Genomic DNA, 25,011 nt, shown 5'->3' on the forward strand with positions numbered 1-25,011 from the left:
CTGCTTTCTGAGTAGATGATTAAAACTTTTTAAAGGGCGAATAAAGGCTAATAGATATTGAGTATAAAATCAGATGCCTCCTGTTTTTTGTTTTTGTTTTGTTTTAAATGAACTTTTGGGTTTTGAGAACAGGTCATGGTATCAGTATTCACGAATAACAAAAAAAATTGGTCCTTCTGAGTAGTGGTAGACTGAATTCATGTTTGTTTTTTATTATTATGTGACCAGCTGGATTAATTATCTAAAAATGTGTTTCAAGAAATCTTTTGTTTTTCTGCTAATGTTACTCCATTATCTCTCCAGTGTTATGTCATAACTCTGTGTGTGTGTGTGTGTGTATGTATGTATATACATATAGGCTCCCTTTCTTCCTAGTGATGACTCCAGTTCACTAGTTAACTCATCAGGAAATCCAGGGCAATTTTGGCAAACTTAATGAATTTACTCTGAATTTACATTGGTAGAGGTGAGCAGAATTTGCCTAAATAAATCTACATATTTACTTACATTGCATTATTTTTATCCTCCTAGAAATTTGACATGCTTGTAACTGACAGGACTAAAAGATTTCACTGCCAATCCTGATTAAAATTGTCGTGGGTAAATAATTTGTTGTATAGTATTTTGGCAAATTCTGATTGGCAAATTATATTTATATCTCAGTTATTTCCTACTATCTTCTAGTGATCTAGGGGAATGTGTCAGTGATTTTACAATTTAATATGCAATTGATTTCTCCATTTCCTAATGCCACTCCCTTAGGGAAAAGCATTATGCAAAATGAATGAGTGTGAATAGAAGATTTTTCCCCCCTAGAAACTCTGCATTTGGTTGTTAAAATGTCTATAACAGTGTATTAAAGTGGTTGCTAAATGTAAACATGGTTCACGAAAACAGAAAGCTTTCTCTTTCCATTGTTTATGTTTAGGAACCTTCTCAGTACAAACCTATGCAACACACAGGAAACCAGAAAAAAATGTGACATAACCTCCACAACCTGCCAACAAGCCTTTTGGCTGCTTCTTGGTTATCAATTAAAATAACATTAGAAGAAAATTGTCTCTGTTTCCAGTACTGTGCATAGGGAATTAGCCATGGAATTCCCATTATTGCTAATAGGAGCTGTGCAGCTAATTCCCAGCGCAATTTGCTGTAAATTTACCCCTACGTGCTCCTCCAGATTTCTCGTGTGGAGAAAACTAAAAACAAGTCTATCTGTTGTATCATAATAGAAAACTGGAAGCAACTACTGTCAGTTATATCATCAAGATTCACTGCTGGATTTCTTTGAGAATATGGGAAGCTTAGCAAGATCTGAAACAACAGAAAGCTGATTCTGTGTAATGGCAATATTCCAACAATAATCTTCTATTTTTTTCCTAAAATATTCCTTTAATTTTGAAAATATTTTGTGCTAGTAGATTAAAATTTGCCAAACAAGGTCTCAATCCTGCAAATATTGCCAGGTGTAGTGCTTACTATGGAAATAGTAATAGTACTGTATATTGTAGAGTACTGTATATTGTAGAGACAATTTCATTCTTAGATCTCAAAATGCTGTACAACTGACAGTAAGTCCAGTTTTCCCCATTTATAAATACAGGAGCTGAGACAAAGAGAGGTGAAATGATTTCCTTGTCACTGGCAGATCTCCGGACTCCCAGTCTAGTACCCTATCCGCTAGACTGTGCTGTTCATTCTTCTAGCAGAAGTCAACAGGTCTACTCACAGCATTTCCAGCCACTATACCTGGACATAAGAGTTTGCAGAATGAGGTCCTAACTATTACTACTAGCAATGTGAATTCCTTACCTGTTATTTTCCCCTCCTCCAGTCTAAAAGCCAACTTTCTCTCCAGCCCTTTTGAAACATGAATTACTTAGCTCACTTCCTCTCTCTTCATGAAGTTAAAACTCCTCTTTGTTTGCTGCTATTTCCTATGTCTGAGCTCTTATTTCTATATAAGCAGCAAAGAATCCTGCGGCACCTTATAGACTAACAGACGTTTTGGAGCATGAGCTTTCGTGGGTGAATACATGCATCTGAGGAAGTGGGTATTCACCCACGAAAGCTCATGCTCCAAAACGTCTGTTAGTCTATAAGTTGCCACAGGATTCTTTGCTGCTTTTACAGATCCAGACTAACACGGCTACCCCTCTGATACTTATTTCTATATGTTATCTCAATCTTTATCCTCTACTCTTCGGGTCTAATCCAAGTCCTTCAAAGTCAAAGTCAGTGTCAATCCCTTATTCATCTTTGTGATGTATCCAAGCCTCCTTTTATTCTTAGAACAGTCAGTCTTTCACTTGCTATGTCCCAGAAACCCATCATCTCTTTTGTTTTCCTTCTTAAAACCTCTCCTTTAGGAAATCTTTCCTGAAGTGATTTCCTCACCATCTATACCTCAGTTCCTTCTTTTGTTTGCACTGTTGACCCATGTAGAATATTTGATTGAATTGGATGGTTAGTTCTTTGGGGGCAGAGACCTCTACTGTGCTGGACCAATTGATAATTTAAAAAGTAATAAGTCACCAGGCTCAGATGGGAAACATCCAAAAGTTCTGAAATAACTTTAGTATGAAGTGGTTGATCACCTAACAAAAATGTTATCTCTCTTTAAAACCAGTCAGTGTTTCAGAGGATAGTTGGGTAGCACATTTTGTACTTGTAGTTTAAAAAGGCTCTAGGGATGAACTGGGGAATTGTAAACCAATAAATCTTGCATCTGTATCTGGAAAATTGGTTAAAATGGTAATTAAAAGCAGAATAATAAAACTTCTGGAAGATTATGGTATGATAAGGTCTAACAATACAGTTTCTGTAAAGGAAAATAGTATCTCACTAATCTCTCTTAGAATTATTTTGAACATGTCAAAATGGTGGATAAAGGGGAACTAGTTCATATAATTTATTTAGACTTCTGACATATAATTTATTTAGACTCCTATCCTCCTAATGGGCTATGTCCCCTTTTTTATTGGTGTTCTATAAATACTAACCACTGGTGCAGATTTTTATGATGGAGTTTCAAATCCTTTAAATATTTTAGTAATGGAAATTCAGCATTCAGAGTCAAAGTAAAGGTGGGAATGGACCATGGAATGAGAGAGAGGGGATCATAACAGATGAGCCCAAATCAAAACCCTGAATCTAAATATGCAAGAACTTCGGGGAAATTGGGTAGGAAATGCTGGTGAATAAATAACAGACTCAGGGTTGTATTTTTGTAGCAGGCAAAAGCTTTATTAATTTAATAGGCGGGGGGAGGGGGGAGGGTGGCGGCTATCTTCCCACCGCTCTCATACACCAGACATTTATCTGGATCCAGTACAGGGATACAGAGCTTCCATCATAAAATCTCCTTGGTCTACCCTTAGGACTCAGCTCACTTCTGAATCCTCTTTCTCTCCCACTGCATGGTGATGGGGAGAGTAGAGGATACTGAAGGGTGACTTCAGCCCATGAGGACTTCAGATCTGCCCTTATCCTATAAACACAAGGTGTACCAACAAAGTTCTGGGCCTTATTTACCTCAGGGAGCTGGCTCTTTCAGAATTTATCTTCAGTGTCCATTGGGATGCCAGAAAATAGCTTGGTAAGCCCTTGCATCTGACCAGTGGACTCTATCATCGCTAAAAAGCTCAGGACCAGTGTATCCGAAGTCTCTGTGTTTGATCAACTTCTTCCAAAATTATCTTGGCAGCCTTATGGTTCACATTCTTCTAGTCCAACCCATGGGGGCTGGCTCGATAGCTTCCACCAAACTTGCCTTACAAGCATTTTTGGCCAAAACAACCTTGTGTGTGGCCATGACCCCCTAACCAATTCCACATCTTTCTCAATCCTAATTCCCAAGATTACTGCAGTGCAAGCCCCAAGGTCATTTTCACCATGGTGACATTTGGTGGCTTTAGTTCAGCCACAACAAATGCAGAAGAAGTATAAGCTGATTCCACAACATGTGTCTTCTGCTGAACCATCAAAGACAGACCACTTCAACCCTGGCACTCCATTGGAATCCACTTTCTGATCTAGTTGCCTGTTTGTGGGACCAATGCACAACAGAGTGCTTGCAGATCCAGACATCAACCCTCTTCCCAATGTCTCCTGCAATCGTAAGTGACAGAGTTAGTTCAAAGCCAGGGCATGCCCCAGCGCCCCATCAGGAGGGCAAACATAGGTCCTCATAACAATCAAATTTCGAGGACCCAGTTGCCTGGACCTTCCAAGGATCGAAACCATTTGATGCTACTGATGTCACTGTAAAGGAATACACGCCAAAATATGCCAGATTGAGATCTAAGTAAGCTAAAGCATTATTTATGAATAATGACCTGTGTGACGGTGCTGCCCATGGAAGTCAACTGAGGTCACTCAATCAGGGTGAACTGCAAACAAAACGGGGCAGACAAACCCAAAATGCTGGTGGATATTCCAATACTTAGATTTACCAAGCCAGCACAAAACAACTTCTGTATTACCATACCGGTTACTCAGAAGTCCAAACAATTCAGTTCCCTTAAAGTACCCAGCCTCAGGCCTCCGTCCAGAAACACACACGTCAGATATGATGATGATTACTGAAAATCTTATCTCATCATTTAAAAGAAAAGGTTCTTCCAATCCCAAAGGATCAGCCACATACCCAGGTTCAATTATAACTTAGATCTTACCCAAAATACACGCTATTAGCCAATTCTTATTAACCAAGCTAAAATTTATTTAAAAAGAAAAGGGAGAAAGAGTTGGTTAAAAGATCAGTATACATACAGACTTGAATTTAATTCTTGAGGTTCAGATACATAGTAGAGATGAGCTTATAGTTGGCAAAAGTTCTCTTAGAAATAGTCCATAGGTTATAGTCCAGGGTCCGTGTTCAGGGTGACTCCAGTCAATGACTGGGGATCTCAATCCTTATGTCTTAAGGTTTCCCCTTCTTGAAACCCAAAGCAGATCTAAGATGAAGTAGGATCACGTCCCAAGGTTTTTATACATTTCCAGCAGCCTTTTGGCTTGAGAAAACAATACTTAACTTTCCTTCTTCTAACCATCATGGCAATTAGCACAGGATAATGTATCCATTAAACAGTTCAGATACAGATTACCACGAGAGACATATAGACAATAAACCTACTTCACTCCAATGTCTTCCTAAATGTTAATACTCCTTTTTTGACCTTTGAATCAAAGCTGTAGTGATAGACAAGACTTGTTTGCTTACATCACAAGACCTAAGCAAACATTTACCCTTCTATCTCTAACAATGCAGACTGCATTCCAAAGATCTATTCATTTACAGATCTTCCTAACAAGTCTCTAAAGTTGGTCCATGGGTCAGGTCCATCTGTGAGTTAATTAACTCTTTCTGGCCCTGTCTCCTTTCAATGAGATATTATATTACACTCATAACGTCACAACCTGGTACCTGGCTCCCTGTCCCATATGGCTAAAAAGCTTTGACGGCATTCCTGGAACATACTCCTTTCATCTGTGCATTCCTTTTGCTCTATTGTGGCCCCCTTTCCTGTTTGATCAGCTTTTAAATATCTCAGTTTCAAGGATATTTCTCCTTACATAAGCTGCACAGCCGCCAATTCTAATTCATGACTGGAGCAGTCCTGCTGCCTGCAGCACAAGCTCCCTAAGTTTATAAGCACCAAAAAAGGCCACAGCAAATGCTGTGTCACGACCAGGCCATGGGCAATCAGACCTAGTGGATGGGGCCAGAGTCCATCATTATTAGACAGGAATCAAGAGTCTGGGTCAGAATACTGGGAGGTCAAAAGCAGGAGACAAACTGGAGGTCAGGAACCACAAGTCAGATGCCAGGAGTCATGCTGGGTTGGGATGCCAGTAAATCAAGCTGGGGAAGCAGGAGCAAGGAGCAGGAAGAACAAGGCATACAGTTCAGAGCAAGGTGGAGCTCATTTGTTCAGGAAGCTTCCTGTTCCTGCTGTTGGCTTAAATGTGGCCGGTGGGCTAATCAGCTGCTCGGGGATTCCTCCAAATAGACCTTGAGGTAGAACCGCATACTGGGGCTGGGCTTCATGGGTCCCAGGTAAGCTATTATCAGCAGGTGAACAAGCAGAGGGTTGCAGCATGGCTACTCCCATAAGACCACCCCACAACTTTACACTCTGGGTAAAGCTTCCAGTAAACCTATGCATGGTTATATATGTATGGTTATAGAGTGTCTTTATCTTCTTTGCATCAATAGCTCATGGAAGGATGGTCCAGATGCTAACTTAATTAGAATCCCCTACAAGGGTAAGCAAATCCTGCTCACCTACTACAACTGGCCAGGACAGCATGGCAACTCAATCCAGGATGAACCCAAATCCAATCTATGGTGGATCAGACACACCTCATATCTCGTCATCTGAAGCGTGGGGATGGGCCAGATGCACTGGAGTCCTTCCCTAATTCTAATTTATATGAATCCATAAAATGGGCCTTCTAAAACCTGAGGGGCAATGACGTTTTCCATCAATCATGAGCCAGAATTCCCCAACTGATGAGGCCTCACTTGCAGGTCTCAGCTGGCAAAGTATGTGAGCTTCTGGAATCTATCATCCTAGAGACATAGCTTGAGCAGTGTTATTATTACCAGGACTGTGCACTGCACAGAACAAAAATGTTAAACAAAAGACAATACAAAACAAATGCCCTTACAGCCACTTTCCCTGTGCCAACTTTGCTGACTGATTGATAATGTGAACCATTGCCTGGTTCACACACAAAAAATGAACCTGGTTATTCCCAAATAGTGACTGCCACCAATAGTGGAAAAAAATATCAAGAAAAGTAATATCACTAGTTGTACCCTCTGCTGCCCACTCTTCGAGTCATGTCTGTGCAAAGCAATTCTTTTGATAATATATTCCAAAACTGATTTCCACAGCGGCAGCAGATTGTATCATATGTTCTGTTCTCAGCCTCCAGTCAGATCACCTAATAGATATATATCTGAAACAACTAATAGTGTTTCCCATACCACCAAATCATCTTTTCATTTCTTTGATTACTCTAATGTAATGAGCAAGCTTCCCAACCCTAAAGGTGGCAGCGCTCTAGTGGGCACAAAAGGTCCTACCCAGAGTGACCACTCTACATGCAAAATTCAGATACCCCGTGATTACCTGTAACTGTTTGTGTAACTTTCCTAGAACCTTTAATTGCCCTTATCTACACCCTACACCCTTTCATTGTCTAACTATTCTTTATATCCAATTCAGCTTTCAAATACATCGACTTCTGTGTGGGCTTTCAGTCTTTTCTGAGGCTAGGGGGACAGCTTCTGAAATGTTCTTAATAGGCAGGCAATTTGCCCATCCCAGATTTATCTGTAAAGAGAAAGTCATCAAGATAAGTAGGTGCATGGTGCAAGCCTGTTTCCTTCACATTCATGCATTCTACCTTGTGCTAAACCTTTCAAAGACTGAACACAATGTGGAGAAACCGTGGGCCCAGCCTTACCTTGTAGTAATAAGCTTCAAAATGACACGTCTGTTAGCCAAGGCTGTAGCAGGCTCACCATTCTCTAGGGCCCTTAGCCACCACTACAGGAGGACAGAACACCACATCAAGCAAGCAGGGGGTTACAATAGCAAATTAAAATCTCGGGTTTGATGGATTTGTCTTCCTTCCTTACCAGCATCTTCCTTCCAGTTTTCTACAAAAGAAGACTGATTTCGTCTACATAATCCCCCTTCCAAAGTTTTTCTTTAGCAGGCTACAGCCTGGGACAGATGGCTGAAGTGGACTATAAGTTCCAGGCATCAACACCTGCATCCCCTATGGTGTTATTATTTACAATTTGTATATTGTAGCACCTAGGAGCCCTAGTCATAGACGAGGACTCAGTTGTCCTAGGGGGCTGTAAAACAGAACAAAAAGTCAGTCCCTGCCCCAAGAAGCTTAGTATAAGACAAGAAACAACACAGAGAGAAAACAATGAAATTATATTGGTCAGCATAATATGCAGTGGTCTCAACAAACCAACTGCTTTGCTGCTGTCAAGGTTTTTTTTGTAGGCCTCACAGCCAAGGATAATTTTTTAAGGAGGGTTTTGAAGAATGCATTTGTTTTGTGGATGTTTATGAGGAGCTTGTCTCTAGCATGAGCAGCAAAATGGGAGAAAGCACAAAGGTGCTTGTTTGAAAATTTAACAAGTGGGTGATGGACAGGGCAATGGTTGATCGGAGGTGGGAATGGACCTTTCATTTCTGAGTGAGAAATTATAGGTATGATGGATATGGGTCGTGAAGATCCCTGAAAACAAATACAAATAGCTGAAGTCTGATATTTGTGTTTCTCAGTAAAGAGGGGTCCAGCGCGTGATAGCCCATGTTTTTCTGCTAAGGCCAGTGCCATCTTGGGAGCACTGACCTTACTGTTGGGGCATCTCGCCTCAATCCCATGCACCCCTTTTCAGGTGTCTGTCTCTGCAAATAGTAATTTGCTGGAGGATTCTGTCAGTACCACAAAATGTGCGCTTCCTCCTGAATAGCAACTACCCAAGTTGGGCAGGCCCTCTAGCCTTTTGGGAATGAAAGGTGCTAGAGATTCTTTAGGTTCCCCAACCTCTTATAGGGCTGCTTGTCTGCTACCCTTGTTCTAGGCTGGGGCATATCTGCAGCTGCTCCTTTTACGGAGTTGGAAGCTGTGCTTCTGGCTCCATCCTATGCAGTCTCAAACTTGCAACCCACCTGGGTTACGTGTATACTCCTGCGGGGAGGCCCAGACCTCTTCATCCTTTAATCATCACTTTTCCTCAACTTAGCCTTCGTGTCTGACCCTGGATGCCTGTATCAGGAAACACTGGACTCGTGTCTGAGTCCAGTGTTTCCTGATACAGGCATCCAGGGTCACACCCCAGCACATCAGACAATCTGCCCCTTCCGCTGCTCTTTGTAGTTCAGAGAAGAGAACTTATTTTCACATACTCCTTGGCTGGAGGAATTCACCATTCCCCTCTGAAATCCTCTGAATGAGGGGCATTGACTCACCATCTGCTCCTGGAATCCTGGTTCTGGACAGCTCCTGGAATCCTGGTTCTGCCTCCATCAGTAGAGACGCATAGACTTTAAGGTCAGAAGGGACCATTGTGATCATCTAGTCTGATCTCCTGAACGTTGCAGGCCACAGAACTTCACCCACTCCTGAAATAGACCCCTAATCTCTGGCTGAGTTTCTGAAGTCCTCAAATCATAGTTTAAAGACTTCAAGTTACAGAGAATTCACTGTTTACACAGTTTAAACCTGCAAGTGACCTGTGCCCCATGCTGCAGAGGAAGGCGAAACCCACCTGGGGTCTCTTCCAATCTGACCTGTGGGAAAATTCCTTGATGATCTCAAATATGGTGATATTAAACCCTGAGCATGTGGGCAAGATCCACCAAGCAAGAATTCTGGAAAAGAATTCCCTTAGTAAATCAGAGCCCTCCGTCTTGATAAACTTATCAAGCTCAGTTCTGAAGCCAGTTAGGTGTTTTTCCCCCACTGCTCCCCTTGGAAGGCTGTTCCTTGACAACTCTTATGGTTAGAAACCTTCGCCTAATTTCAAGCCTAAACTTACTAATAGCCATTTGTTCTAGTATCCACATTGTTGCTTAACTTTAATAATTCCTCTCCCTCTCTTGTATGTATGCCTCTGATATATTTATAAAGAGCAATCATATCTCCCCTCAGCCTTCTTTTGGTTAGGCTAAACAAGCCAAGCTCTGTGAGTCTCCTTTCATAAAGTAGGTTTTCCATTCCTCGGATCATCCTAGTAGTCCATCTCTGTTCCAGTTTGAATTCATCTTTTTTATACATGGGAGACCAGAGTTCTCTCCAGGCTGTGGCAGTTGTTTCTCATTTGATCCTTGCCATGCCTCAGAATGCTTCCTCTCACTCACACATGTCCAGCAATCTTCACCTGGTGAGAGAGTCCTGACCCCCTTCCTTCTGCCTGTGGGTACTGAAAGTCTGTCCCCACCCAGGGAGGTGGTCTGAAGTTTGGGATTCCTTTGCAAAGCTCAGTGAAGGAGTAAACCTCTAGAGGGGAGAGTCTGCCTGACCACTCCCCGCTGAGTCTGGACAATGGGAGGCAGCACAACTTCTCCCTCCCTCCTGGACTGTGTGTCTCTTGACTGTCAGTCCGACCAACAACCCCTGGCCATTGAGATGGTGTCATCTGCGTATGGATCCAAACATGTTTGGTTTGGACTGTCTCTGGTCAGGGACAGCAGGAGAATAGAGTGATTCAAAGGCTTTGCAGAAAAGACAGCTAGTTCCCAGAACAATAAAATATCTTTTTAAAATATGTTTTTAAAACACTTTAATTATTACTTTTTTCTGTCAGAGGAAAATAACTTCTGTTTGAAAAGTTTATAGACGCCTTGTCAATGCTTCATTGCAGAATTTCATTATTAAGTTTAGCCGTGTTGTTATTATTGCTGCTGTTATTTTATAATTAATCCCTTTGCTACTGGTTCCAAGTGAATACGTCATGTTAGACCTTGGTAGTTATTGGAATACAGAAACTTCATAGTACTTTGTGCCGGGTATAGTTCGCAGGGCAAAGTTAGAGTATTTTGCCCCATATATCTGGCATAACAAACAGCACTTCAGCAATTATGTCTGGAAAACTGTTGTATTCAATGCCAAATTCTACCTTTGGTTATGAGCACATAGCTCCCATTTACAAGCCCCCCATTTTTTTTTTCCCCTGAAAGTAGAATTTAAACTTACCACTATATATTTTGGCATATAGAACCTACTCTTCTCTATTCTCAAACAATCTTATATGTGGATACATGGAAGATTTTTATCTGAACCAGAGTCAGCAGCTGAGCCTGTCACTTAATAATATGCTCCACAATGTTCTGATGTCCTGGACATCTCTAACTAAATACTCATTAAGCCAAGCTAATTAAATAAAAACAGTAAGCCAAATAATTAAGATGCAATTCATGACCTGTAATGATCTCAGGCTCTGTCTATGACACAGAATTAATCTTTAATCACACCTAATGGTCTTTTGCATATTTAATGCATGCTACTGTTACTATCTCCCCAAAGGGAGTCCTGGGTTTCTTTCCTCCTTCCAGTCCAGTTGCTCCTCTGGGAACAGGTATTAATTGCTCTTAGAGAGAAACAAAAGTAGTCAAAATTTAAAGTTCGCATAGGCATTTTTTGTTTGTTTGTTTGACAATTATCAACAGTGTAAGTGTACATAAACTTTTAATTGTGTCCTCAGTGGTATCTCATGTAAGATTAGCCTCAAGAGTTTTCAGAGACCTTTTAACTTTAGTTACCATGTGAGAAATGCCTAATAACTAATTTGCTGATTTTATTGTTCAGGCAGCTCAAGTTATATTTAATTTAGGTGAATGGAACTGACAGTTTGATGTGTGGTTCAAGTCAAATTTAATTTTCAGCTGATATTACAAAATTTGCAAAACCAGCACTACCATGTCATATGCTGTACCCTAATGTTCCAAATATTTCTTAGCATAGTGGTGGGCCTCATGGCATATTTTTTTATTCTTCTTCCTGTTGCTTTCTGTTCGCTCAAGGAGCTGGAGACTGGGTTTGCAGCATGGTTTTCATGTTCTATTTGCTCTTAAATTATCTAAATGAATGTTGTTTTGATTTGGGTTTTTTTTTGGCAAGGTGGAGAGTAGAAGGGATTTTTCTTGGCTGGTCAATTTTTTGTGAGGAGATGAGGCTTCAGGAGGAGTTGAGAGTTGTCAGTACCTTTCAGGATCAGGCCTATAATGAAGCATTTTTGACTCCATAGAACAGTGTCCCAGGCAAGAACAACAGCAATCCATCAGAAATGTGGTTTATTAGGTCTGCAACTGTATTAAGTACTACATCTGGGAAGTATCCAGCAATCACTTGTCCAATGCAGGTCACTCTTTCTTTGTCATTTGTATTACCTGGTGGAGGGCTGCTTCCAACCCCCCCTCCACCATTAATTTGTTCCTAGCACTGTTGCTGGGACACTATCACCCTCCCCTAGTCTGAGAAGTAAGGAGAAGGGTAGCCGGTTTCGCGGCTCAATTTAAGGCACCTCACCTATACCCTACCGAGGGCTCAAGGCGTGACCCAATCAATTTAGGTACCGCCACCCTTTCCCTTTTGAGGGCTCAGGGTGTAAAAGGCACCTATCCTTACCCATGGGGCTCAGAAAGAAACCTGGTCCATTTAAGTATCCACCCTATCCCTTGGGGCTCAGGGCTCTACGGGTCTGTGGAATCATTTCCCAGCAAAAGAGCCTTACATGGTTGTGTTCAAAACATCTATTTATTAGCAATACACACAGAATACGTATACCAAGCAAATCTCTTATGCTCACCACTCCCAATATACAGACAAATTTCACGTGATGGCCAGTCAGGATTCTTTCATTTGGGGGTTCTCAATGATGTCTGTGTACGTCATGGTCGTGCAGAGGGGTCAGAGTTCCAGCAACGTGATGTTGACCTGCAGTCCGGAAATGGTTGCCAAAGAGGATTGTTTTCATTTACATTATATAGGTAAAACTAGCTCCCTCCTTCAAATTTACTAAACCTATCGCATTATCCCAAGCTCATAAATAATACAAAATTTAACCAATGATGCATTGGCATCCACGTATCCTCCTTGCTGCACACGTTCTTTACATTTTATCTTTCATGCCCAAATTGTAACTTAATTTTGACCTTCTCTATTTGTCCAGATGGTCAGCATAAAACACTGGTCAGAGATTATTTTACCATTTGTTGAGTCTCTTTCTGTATCCTCCCTAATTTCTCAGTGTCTTTACAAGCTTAGTGGTTATAACTCTCATTAGGGACATTCCTAAGGTGGAGGGCAGGGGGGCTTTATCAGCAGCAGAACATTTTCTTTGTTCAATTTTAGTGGTGAACTCTCTGAGGGTACGTCTACACTACAGGATTATTCTGATTTTACATAAACTGGTTTTATAAAACAGATTGTATAAAGTCGAATGCACGCAGCCACACAAAGCACAATAATTCGGTGGTGTGCGTCCATGTACCGAGGCTAGCGTCGATTTCTGGAGCCTTGCACTGTGGGTAGCTATCCCGTAGCTATCCCATAGTTCCTGCAGTCGCCCCCGTCCATTGGAATTCTGGGTTGAGATCCCAATGATGGTGCAAAAACAGTGTCACGGGTGATTCTGGGTAAATGTCGTGACTCATTTCTTCCTCCGTGAAAGCAACGGCAGACAATCATTTCATGCCCTTTTCCCCTGGATTGCCCTGGCAGACTCCATAGCATGGCAACCATGGAGCCCGTTTTGCCTTTTGTCACTGTCACCGTATATGTACTGGATGCTGCTGACAGAGGCGGTACTGCAGCACTACACAGCAGCATTTATTTGCCTTTGCAAGGTAGCAGAGACGGTTACCAGTTGTTCTGTACCGTCTGCTGTGCCATTGTAAATTGGCGATGAGATGATGGTTATCAGACATTCTGTACCGTCTGCTGCTGTCATGGGTGATCCTGGCTGACCTTCGCTGTGGTCGGCCGAGGGTGCAAAGACAAAAATGGGAATGAGCCCCCAGGTCATTTCCTCCTTTATGTTGTATCTAAAAATAAAGTCAGTCCTGCCTAGAATATGGGGCAAGTGTACTGGAGAACCAGTGTATCAGAGAACCAGAGAGCACAGCCGCTCCTTGTCAGATCCCACAGAAATCATGAGCTGCATGCCATTCTAGGGGGTGTCTGTGCAACAACCCCACCCATTGCTTCCCTCCTCCTCCAACCCTTCTGGGTTACCATTGCAGGGTCCCCCCATTTGTGTGATAAAGTAATAAAGAATGCAGGAATAAGCAACACTGACTTTTTAGTGAGATAAAATGAGGGGGAGGCAGCCTCCAGCTGCTATGATAGTCCAGGCAGGACATTAAATGGTGGAGGGGAGAGGAGCGCAGCATCCCGCTCTGTGATAGTCCAGGCAGTACAGAATCTTTTCTTTAGACATGAAAGGGGGGGGGCTTATGGAGTACTGCCCCCAGTTGCTATGGTGAGGACAGTTACCAGCCGTTCTATACCATCTGCCGAGAATAAATGGGAGTCATTCCTATTTTTACCCAGGCGCCCCCAGCCGACCTCACCTGAGGCCAGCCAGGAGCACTCATGGGCTGATGACGAGGACGGTTACCAGTCCTACTGCACTGTACTGTCTGCCACCAGGGAAGGGAGGGAAGAGGATGCTGCTGTTTATTGTCCCAGCACCGTGTCTACCAGCAGCATGCAGTAGACATATGGTGATATTGAAAAAAGTCAACAAACGATTTTTTTCCCTTTTCTTTCATGGGGGGGGGGGGAGTAAATTGATGAGATATACCCTGAACCACACCAGACAACGTGTTTGACCCTACAGGCATTGTGAGCTTGGCCAATAATGCAAATGCTTTTCAGAGACTGCGGGGACTATGGGATAGCTGAAGTCCTCAGTCCCCCCTCCCTTCCTCCATGAGCGTCCATTTGATTCTTTGGCTTTCCGTTACGCTTGTCACAGAGCATTGTGCTGTGGACTCTGCATCATAGCCTGGAGATTTTTTTCAAATGCTTTGGCATTTCGTCTTCTGTAACGGAGCTGTGATAGAACAGATTTGTCTCCCCATACAGCAATCAGATCCGGTATCTCCCGTACAATCCATGCTGGATCTCTTTTTGGATTTGGGACTGCATCGCCACCCGTGCTGATCAGAGCTCCACGCTGGATAAACAGGAAATGCAATTCAAAAGTTCCCTGGGCTTTTCCTGTCTACCTGGCCAGTGCATCCAAGTTCAGATTGCTTTCCAGAGCGGTCACAGTGGTGCACTGTGAGATACCGCCCAGAGGCCAATACCGTCGATTTGCGGCCACACTAACCCTAATCCGATACGGTAATACTGATTTCAGCGCTACTCCTCTCATCCGGGAGGAGTACAGAAACTGGTTTAAAGAGCCCTTTATATAGATATAAATGGCCTCGTTGTGTGGACAGATGCAGCGTTAAATTGCTTTAACGCTGCTGAAATCGGTATAAACGCATAGTGTAGACCAGGCCTGAGTTTCTCCCAAGGCTGGTTTAATATGGGGTTAGGGGTAGGAGGGGGTTGATGAGGTCTCAGGCCTACACTAGCACTGTTGCTGGGACACTATCACCCTCCCCTAGTCAGAGGGATAAGGGAAAGGTTAGGGGGTTTTCCTCACTGTACCATCATTAGGAGCCCCAACCCCATTCCCCACCTTCTTTAGGAGATGGCATCTCCTAATCCGCTTCTAATTCCATTTTATCAGGGAACCAGTCCCGCTACTGAATGAGCAACTGTGCTGGGCATCTGCCAGGTTGTGACATGACAGATTTTACAATCTAACCTACCTACTGAATCCGTGGGATGATGAGAGGAAATCCTTCCTATCTGTCTATCTGTCTTTCTATCTATCTATCAAAAATAAAAATTGAAACAACTGCTGGTCCAATTAAGCAGTAAGGATAAACTTCTTCCTATCCTCATGATGCCCAAAGCAAACCTTGCTCCTATTCTAATCACAAGGGGGGAAAGACATCCTGGGCAGGTGGAGGACTTTATAAGTCCTCCTTTGGGTACATGAGAGCCAGTAGGCTTAACTGTCTCGACAGAAGGATTCAAATCAGGTAAAGACCCCCCCCTCCTCAAGTCCACAGGCAAGTTGTGGCCCCAAGCGCGGTTGTGTGCAATGTGTAAAGGCAGCATGAGTTTTCTTTCCCCTGCTGTTCTCGTCAAAGCCGCTCCCTGAGGTGCTTTAAACTGCCACAGATCCACTGAACACAGTGGAGGTATACTGATTAACACTAATTGAGGAGCAGTCCCAGTGTCTATAACCAGAATTGCAAATGGTACATTGAGCTATTTTAGTATTATTATTCTTCAGTATTAATTTGAATTTTGTTTTATGCTTAAATCCTCTGTTAGGGGCTTCCACTGAATAGTACAGGGCCATATCTTCAGGAAAACTTAACATTTCCACTCAAGTCAATAGACTATGCCAGCCCTTATTGTCCGCCTATATTTATTTATTCTGCAGACTTTGGAAAGTATTTTTCTGGCAATTATAACTAGTATAATTCCTGCTGGGTTATAAAATTAAACATAAGTGAACAATATGGAATTCCAGAGAGCAGGGTGGAGGAGAGGATGAGAGTCAGGGTGAGTGAGTGAGTTTTTAACATTACTATAACTTTTTTTTAGACACTATGTTAAAATCAGTACGTAATCTACACATTTCAACATAGCTCCATTTCTTGAAATGGAAACTTATGTGAGTCAGCTCAGTCGGCCAACAGTCTCCTCAGACTGTTCTCGGCCAACAGTCTCCTCAGATCAGCTGGTGGTGAGGGAAGGAGCAAAAAGCAGAGAAATCCCCCTTTCTTCCCCATATGTTCAAAGCAATGAGAAGTAGGATTGTGGTGGTAGAAAGAGGAGAGAAAGGAGTTATTGGGCAAGAGCTATCCTTTCTGTAGCTCCTGTCAAGTAATTAAATGTACACCATGCCCATTGCATCAAATGGAGCTGCTGAGAGACACAATGAGTCACTGTGGTGCAATGTTGTGCCAACAGTGATGGACCTGGAGTGATGCAGAGATGATAATCACAATGTCAAGATGTCACTCTGTGGCTTGATGAGTCAACTGCATCTGATGATCTGTTTTTCTCTTTATATGAGCAAGATTGAGCTCTAATTGGTTTTAACTATTAGAAGAGCTAAGGGATGTATTGTTTCTAATTGCTAGCTAGAAGGTTTAATTGTCTTTTGTATACCCTGCTGTAAGCCTAGTATCTTCTGCTCATCACAAGTCACTCTTACCTCTGACTCTTGCATGTGGGCATCATGAGGAATGATAGGCTCTGGATTACCATGAAAGCTTCTTCTTTAAATTAGTGCCCTTATTTGATAAGAAGTCCTGCTGTCACAATTTTGCTTTCTTTAAATCAAAGAGACCACACACACAGTTCAAGTTTGCTTGGGAATGGAAACTGCAAACAGCTTTCCCTCTGATCTGAAGATGTTTGCTATGGAAATATCAGTATCTTTAGGAGACAAGTACTCACAGTTGTAGGACATTAAAATGTATGTGAGTTTATGCTATTGTTTGCTGCTATCTCCTTCCATTCTCTCTTTGAAAGGGGAGAGGTAAGTGAGCTAAATTAATGAAAAGCACAGGTAAAACATTTGCATTGTCTGTTCATGTGTCATTAGGATGGAAAGCTTTACTTAAGTGAACCTTTGTCTCTCACCTAGACAAGCAGAATGACTCTAATGAGTATGAGCAACCAACTCATTTCATTGCTTGTATCCCATATAAAGCCTATCTGAGCCTTTTGTCAGGCAGAATAACAATGATAAAAAGGAAAGAAGATTAGCCCTTTGACAGTAGCAATTCACTATAAAAGACTTAACAGGTACTGACGGTGTTTAATGTAAAACTGCACTGGATAACATTTACCTTTAAGATGAAACTGAATAAAGAAACAAAAGCATTAGCCTACTGGATTTCTAGCCTAGTTGGACATTGCATGGTGCACAAATCCCAGCAGAGCTTGCTATTCAAAGACTTCATTGGTATTCAGTTAGTTAACATGACAATGATCAAAGATATCCAGACTAAAACACTCATTTATTTTAATTAAAATAACTGTTCCAATCTCTTATAGGTTAATCTTTACAGTATGTATATCTAGTTAAGGAATAATTGGTAACCTTAAAATGTAAGAAAGAGGCATAGTACATTCTATTTGCAGTAGCACTGTGGTTTAAGATAGGAAGACTAGAATTTTATGAGTAGTCTATATCTTCTTTATCTCATTTGTGGTAAAGATAGTGGCCAGTTACTGGGTTGCTGGCCTTTGGCCAAATAGTTTGACACTGTGTTTGTTATTACAGTTGAAAATGCAAGGATGAGAAATGACATTAAACACTGTGATTTCTCCATGCTCCTGGCTTTCCTTTTCATTAAGGAGAGGCACACACTGGCAGGCTTTATGTGATAGTCTGATTGATTAATTCCAATCAGAACCAACTCTGTGGTATATTGATTTTTTTTGGTACATTTTAGTTTCTGTGTGTCATGTCCTGCAAATTATTTATATTTAATTTAAATTATCTGGCTTTTTAAAATTGCAAAATAATTATGTGTCTTCCTTACAATGAGATATGCGCTGACCCTGAATTACCCAGCTTGCTCAGCAATTTCAACACCACCAGAATTGCTTCAAAATATCGGGCTGAGCAGTGGACAGATTCACTTCTATTCCCTTTTTATTCAGGTTCTTATTCTACCCTCATCACTCTGGTATCTGAGTGCCTTGCGGTAGTGATGTGACTAATGTCTGTCACATGTAGTTCAGTCTTTTGCTCATCTTCTTCCCAGGGGGAAAATTGTGTGTGCAATGTAATGCTTTGTTTTGGTTGGTGCTCTTACCCCCAATAAATTATCTGTACACTAGGCTATATGTCTATATTAATAAAGGCAAGATCAATGAAGTCACTTGGAGTGTAGTTTTCTGTCAGACAGATGTGTCTACCTAACTTTCAATAAGCTTCCCACATCATATACAAATCTCTTGTAGGGCTTGTGCATCCATTGCCTCCCTTAACGTAGTCTCCATTAATATAATTTTATGTCTTTAGTGGCTACTAAATTTTGTTTTCTTAGAAATCTCTAAAAATGCTATTAATTGTTTCCTGGTTGTAAGTGCATATTGGAAATTCCACAGCAGATGCATACGTCCAACTTAGGTTGAGTGCATTGTAGATCAGAGACCAAATTGAGCCATATCATTACCAACTCCCATTTAATTAAAGGAGAGTTGTACTGTCTTAAAGCAAAGCTGAATTTAGTTCTTCGTTCTTTGTTAATTGGCTGAAACACTAGTGCAGGGGTAGTCAATAGGCAGACCACAGGCCAAATCCTTACTGCCACATGCTTTTGAATGGACCCCAAAATCATTTTATTAACTAATTATTATTATTGTTGTTGTTGTTGTTTTGTTTTGTTTTGTTTTGTTTTGTTTTATTATTTTCTCTGGAGTCTGGACCTTGACTATACCTTGACCAAGAAATTTAGACCTTGACCAAAAAAAATATATATATATCACTAGTCCTGTGTAAGACCGACAGACGCCAGTTCTCAGTGGGCGGGATTGAACCTGAGATCTTTGGAGTTTAGTGCATGAGCCTCTCTCTCTCTCTCTCTCGCTCTCTCTCTCTCGGTGCCACTAGATGGGACAGAACACCGCACCCAGAAGGTGTGTTGATTACACCTGCACTAATGGATTTCCTATGTGCTCCCTCTTTTCCCCATCTTTCTCTCTTTTTCTCTCTCTTTGTGTGGAATTAGTTATGGAATATTGTCCAAATTACCCACTTCAGCTCTACTGATGGAAACCTTTCTGAAGTAGTTTAGTCCATTGTATATTACATTTTTGACATGGCAGCAAAACAACCTAATTGAAAACTATATCAGTAGCTATTAACACTATGATATATAATATCCATTAAAAGATTCTCACATTCTACTAGCCTTACTCATTCTGAATACCACCTAACTCCATGAATAGTCCCACTGATGTCAATGGGACCGCTTGTGTCAAAAGATGCTACTCATAATCCAGCCCTAAATTTGTCAAATGTGTTCAGGACAGCTAACTGACTAACTCCATCACAGAACAGAAGTCAAATATGAGCCTCTGCTACCTTGTAAAAGAGAAACTTAACATGATGCAATGGCTGCCTTATCACTGGTGTCCGGTAGCTTTTGGGGAGTGTACTTGTTGATTTGTCCACAATTCACCTAAAGCAGGAGTTCTTAAACTTCGTTGCACTGCGACCCCCTTCTGACAACAAAAATTGCTACAAACCCCAGAAGGGGGGGGCCAAAGTCTGAGCTTGCCCTAGCCCCGCCTGGTGGGGGCCAAATCCAGGCAGGGGGCCTGTAACCTGAGCTCCACTGCTCAGAGCTGAAGCCCTTGAACTTTGGCTCTGGATCCCAGCAAGTCTTAAGTCAGTCCTGGTGACCCCATTAAAATGGGATCGTGACCCACTTTGCAGTCCCGACCCACAGTTTGAGAACTGCTGACCTAAAGTATACATACAGTAAAGAATAGTCATCTCTGAATTAAACATTCATGGAAGCTGCTGGCTATTGACAGCGGCTAATACAACTGTGATTAAAGGGCAGGTTGAAGGCATGTTCTCAAAGGACGGTGTTCCGGACATCTAAAGCTTAAGTAAATAGCCAATTGCAAGTAAAATATTTGTCCTGTAACAAGATTTCTAAAGTCACAGTCAATGCCAGGCAAGGTTAACAAGAAAAATATCATTTCCCCCCTCCCACTAAAAAGCCTTAAAACCAAAACTCAGGCTATTTAATTAGTGATCCAACTAATATTTTCTTTTTGAATCCATCAAGTAGCTTGGAGCCGATAGTTAAAATACCTGACAGAAACTCTTCCTAAAAGATTAATGAAATGAACTCTTCAGCAGTTTGCAAATGGGATTTTTACACTCATAAATTAAACAATATACACATGTAGAGCATGCCAATTCATTGTGAAAGAATTATAATAATTGTACCAGCCTCCCACCCCAAATAACAATCTGGAGACTACACTCCTAATGAAAACTAATGTCAGCCACTAAAACAAAATAATTTGCAGGCTGATTATGCAGTCCTTATTCAAGTTGTCATATCTTATGCCATAAGTAGCTCCACTGATTTCAGTAGGACTCTTTGAGTAATATAGTATTACTCATTGTGAATAAGGATGGCACAATTGTGGCCCATATTGTCTATCCAAATTACTTATATGGTCCCCATTATTGTAAGCGTTTGAGTGCCTCACAACCTTTAATGTATTTATCTTTACAACACAGTCTAGTAGGGAAGTATTACTGTGCACACTTTATGGATAGGAAACTAAGGCACAGAGGAGTAAGATGCCTGGGCCTTTTGAAAATCTGCCTAGCTGAATCTTTCAGTGACTAAACACCTTTAAAAATCTGGGTCTAAGTGACTTTCCCAAGGACAGACAGGAAGTCTGTGACAGAAAAGGGACTTGAACACAGATTTTCAGGCTAGTGTCCTAACCATTGGACCATCCTTCCTCTCTACAGTATCCTGTAGTCCTGAGTCAGTCACCACTCCCGTAGAACTCGATGGGAGATCCAGAGCAAAGTTACTAAAATTGGAGATAAAAGAAGGAAAAAAACTGCTTTGATTTTCCTTTGCCCCCTCACTAGCTCTTCTTCAAAGAGCTAAAGAATCTACTTTTTATGGCCTGCTACAAAATACTGAATTGTGCAAAAAACAGTACAACAGAGAATAATGTTTGAATAATGGTTAAATAGGAAGAAAAAACTCAGTTGGGTTATTGTAAGCCTCAGAAGGTTTGAACTGGTAATTCTGGTTTATGCCATTTTATCCAAACAGGTAAATATTAACTTCAATATTTGTGTTCAATGAAGCAAATAGCATTGTACATATCTACTTTAAAATTAAGTAGACCTTTTTTGTGCATGTATAAGAAGTAAAATTGTGATCTTGTTGAAGTAAATGAGAGTTCTATCTTTGATTTGAACAAGCTAAGATTTCACTGTGTATTTGCAGTCTAGCTAACAGGTTTTTTTTTAAAGTACCCTCTATTGCAAACTATTAAATATTCTTGTGATTACAGAATACAGAAGATCCCATTTTCTAATTTGTTATGCTCCAAAGAGCAGTGTTTCAGGGGAGGGAGCATTTTCCTGTTCTTAGCTACTTACTTAGTTCAAGCATGAAAAGGTTAATGGTTCAGAGCTAGTCGTCTCAGTCTCTCTATGCTGTATAGTGGATAACCAAGTATAATCCTCTCTCAGCTGGCAACCTGAATTTAGTTAGTGACTGTTGACTTGACAGCTTGGCCTATTAATAGATGATCTTTCTTGCAGCCACTTTTTAGCCAGAAGTGTGTTTTAAAACAGCTGGCCTATAGGAGTGGTGGGAGGAAAATATTGTGCCACAAAAAAGTATGGAAAACAATATCCAAGCATCTGTTTTTGCAGCCAAAAACAAAGAAAAGTGACACTAGGTGTTAATAACTATATTTTTGTCACTCCTCACAAAAAGCCATTTTTAAATTTCTGATGTATTTCAATAACTCTGAAAACAGATTACACTGGCAATATTCACAGAAGCACCATAGGCTCTGTCAGTGCTGATGTATGCTACACTCAGTGTAACAGTGCTGTGACTGCCTCAAAGAATCCTGTGGCACTTTATAGACTAACAGACGTTTTGGAGCATGAGCTTTCGTGGGTGAATACCCACTTCTTCAGTGCTTACCCTGTCGAGCCACGTGCCAGAGGTTGCCGAGCCCTGAATTATAGCATGTGGGGGAAAAAGCAAAAACAAATGCCAATTTATTATTTATATTTGTATTCCAGCAGCACTGATAGTCTTAATTGAGATTGCAGCCCCATTTTGATGGGTGTTGTATAAACAGAGAATAAGAGAGTTTCTGCCATAAAGATCTTATGGTCTAAGTAGACAACAGAAATCGGGTAAGAGAAGAAGGTATTTTATCCCCATTTTACAGTTGGGGATCTCAAACACAGAGAGGTTGCTGTTTTCCAAATTTTATTTAATAAATTCTTTCCTCATCCTCCAACAAACCAAAGTCAAAAGTGGGCTGAAATAACAAATACTGATATTTCAGATGCTGAAGTCCTTCCTCGGATGAATACATTATAGGTGCCACAGTACATTTCAGTTAAAGGGACACTAGCTGGATGCTTAAGATTAGATTCCTTTAGCAGTATTCAGAGGGCTCATATAGTCTATATTTCTTATGCAATTGATTTATTAATTTTTATATATAACTTTCAAAATGCAGAGAAAGTTCTGATATTAAAAGCTAAACAGTATTGACCCTGATTAATAAATATTGTGTGACCATCTTAACATACAAAGAACTGGATAGGGCCAAATAAGCAGCACCTATGTTTTCAGGGAATGCAGAGCTACACTTCTGCATCAGAAGTTCGAAGAATTTGCCTCTGCAGGGGGCAGCCATCCAGCACCATTTGTATTCATTTTTTGTTCAGACTCACGTTCAGGGAGTGGGGGGGAAGTTACATAATTATGCAGAATTGAGTAGAAAAGGATGTTCTTGTGATGTGTGAGATGACTTTGTATATAACCATATACATACAAAAGGTTTGGCCAGCATCCTCATTTACAACAGTTTCTTTTTACCTTGAAATTGTAAAGCATGAATACACCTGCAGAGCTTAAACAGGTCTTAGTTGCGCCACCTCCTATAGTAGTTAAAATTGATTTAAATTAAGCAGCAGGATTCTTTTCATCCTATGGAGATAGTGTTATAGATTCTTTGTGGTACTGGTATGTTTGCTTTCAGATTTAGAGTACTGCTAACTAATTGGTAGATGTTGTCCTTCTAAGAGGATAAGGAAGGTAAAGGAATCAGATTAACAGCCACCAGTCTCAGAGAGAATTGGCTGTCAGAGTACTTAAAAAACGTAAAGCTGGATTCTTGAGAGAATTTGATTTTGTGGCTTACACTGCAGTCCATTAGTTTCCCTTCTTCAGGTGTGGGATGCTGCGGTTCTTGCGCATAGAAAATACAAATAGGGGAGGAGCCCTACAGAAATGGGAGGAGCCTGCTCCACCCTACACTGGCTTATTGGATCCACTCCAATGTCCTATTTCTATTCTTTACAGCCTCAGTGGAGTAGTTTTTCTTTATCAGATATTGCCTCATTCTTGGACCCCTCACAACCACCATGACTAGGAAGGAAGCAGCTAAGAGATCAAGTGATGAAAGTTTCAGGATCAAAAGGCTGAGCTTCCCCAGAGGAGGAGAGTCACTACTTACTGTCAGAAATTAGAATGTGCTCAAGAGGTGCAGGAATATTTTAAGTGGACTGTGGGAAGGGAAGAAGGGGATATGAGCTTTTATGAGCCTCAACACAACTTTGGTTTGTATTTCTTGTTTATCTGGACTGCTTCATCTAGCCCTGCTTCCTGTTCAACAATTTTGACGTTCATTATTTGACTCTTTGGACTCCACTAAAATTCAGGAAGTACTAGGGAGGCAGGGTGAATACCTCACTGCTGGGCTGACTGTTGAGTCACGTGAGTTCTATTTCCATCTCTACCACTGATTTGTGTGTCATTGGACAAGATATTTCACTGCTCCTTGCCTCAGTTTCCACACCTCTAAAATTAGGATAGAGATATTTCCATAGTAAATAGCTTGTTATTTATGGATGAAATGGCCTGTATAGGGACTATATTATAAACCCAACCCATCTTATTATGAAGAAGTTACTAATCAATCTGAAAAGTTACCATAGTTTTAAAGATGTTCCAGTAATGTGGAGTTACTGCATACAAAAAAAAGAGCTTACTGAAAACAAAACATATTCAAACACTATAGTTTTCCAGATATTACTGGAAAATACCAACATTATCTATGGAGCAAGTTGCGTGACCACAAATAATGCAACCATTATGGTCATGGTTTATTTGGAAAAAACACATTCCACATCTGGGCATAGGATTGAAGTGAGAAACCATTAAACAGATATATCTCTCTACTCCTCCCCCCCTTTTCCCATGTCAGCATCTACAGGACCCACAAATCGTAAGGAACCCCGCTTGCACCATAACCTGTATTTCCAACAGTTACTGGTTTATTTGCTTTGTCTGAAATAGGATGGTTCCAGAAGATTCCCGTGGACAAACAGGGGGGAGGAAACAAGTGATAGCCAAGGACAATGTGTCTAATGTGATATTATACTGAACTGTCAGGAAAAATTAAATCAAATGGTTGTCTAATCTCAGGGGATAACTTTATAACTTACATGCTATTTTGTGTTACTTTTACTATTAATCAAGTCTCTAGCTCTTTCTGCACTCTCTCAATCTTTACTGTTGTTTAAGACTGACAAATGGCCTATCAGGACTCAATATGTCATCA

At 41.0% G+C, this 25,011-nt stretch overlaps 1 protein-coding gene across 4 annotated transcripts in view; it reads left to right on the forward strand.

Moving 5' to 3' along the window:
- PCDH9 (protocadherin 9) overlaps nucleotides 1-25,011 on the forward strand; it is a 917,670-nt gene that overhangs the window by 661,707 nt on the left and 230,952 nt on the right. The window lies entirely within an intron of this gene.

This window comes from Gopherus flavomarginatus, chromosome 1, assembly GCF_025201925.1.
Source record: "Gopherus flavomarginatus isolate rGopFla2 chromosome 1, rGopFla2.mat.asm, whole genome shotgun sequence".
Taxonomy (NCBI): Eukaryota; Metazoa; Chordata; order Testudines; family Testudinidae; genus Gopherus; species Gopherus flavomarginatus.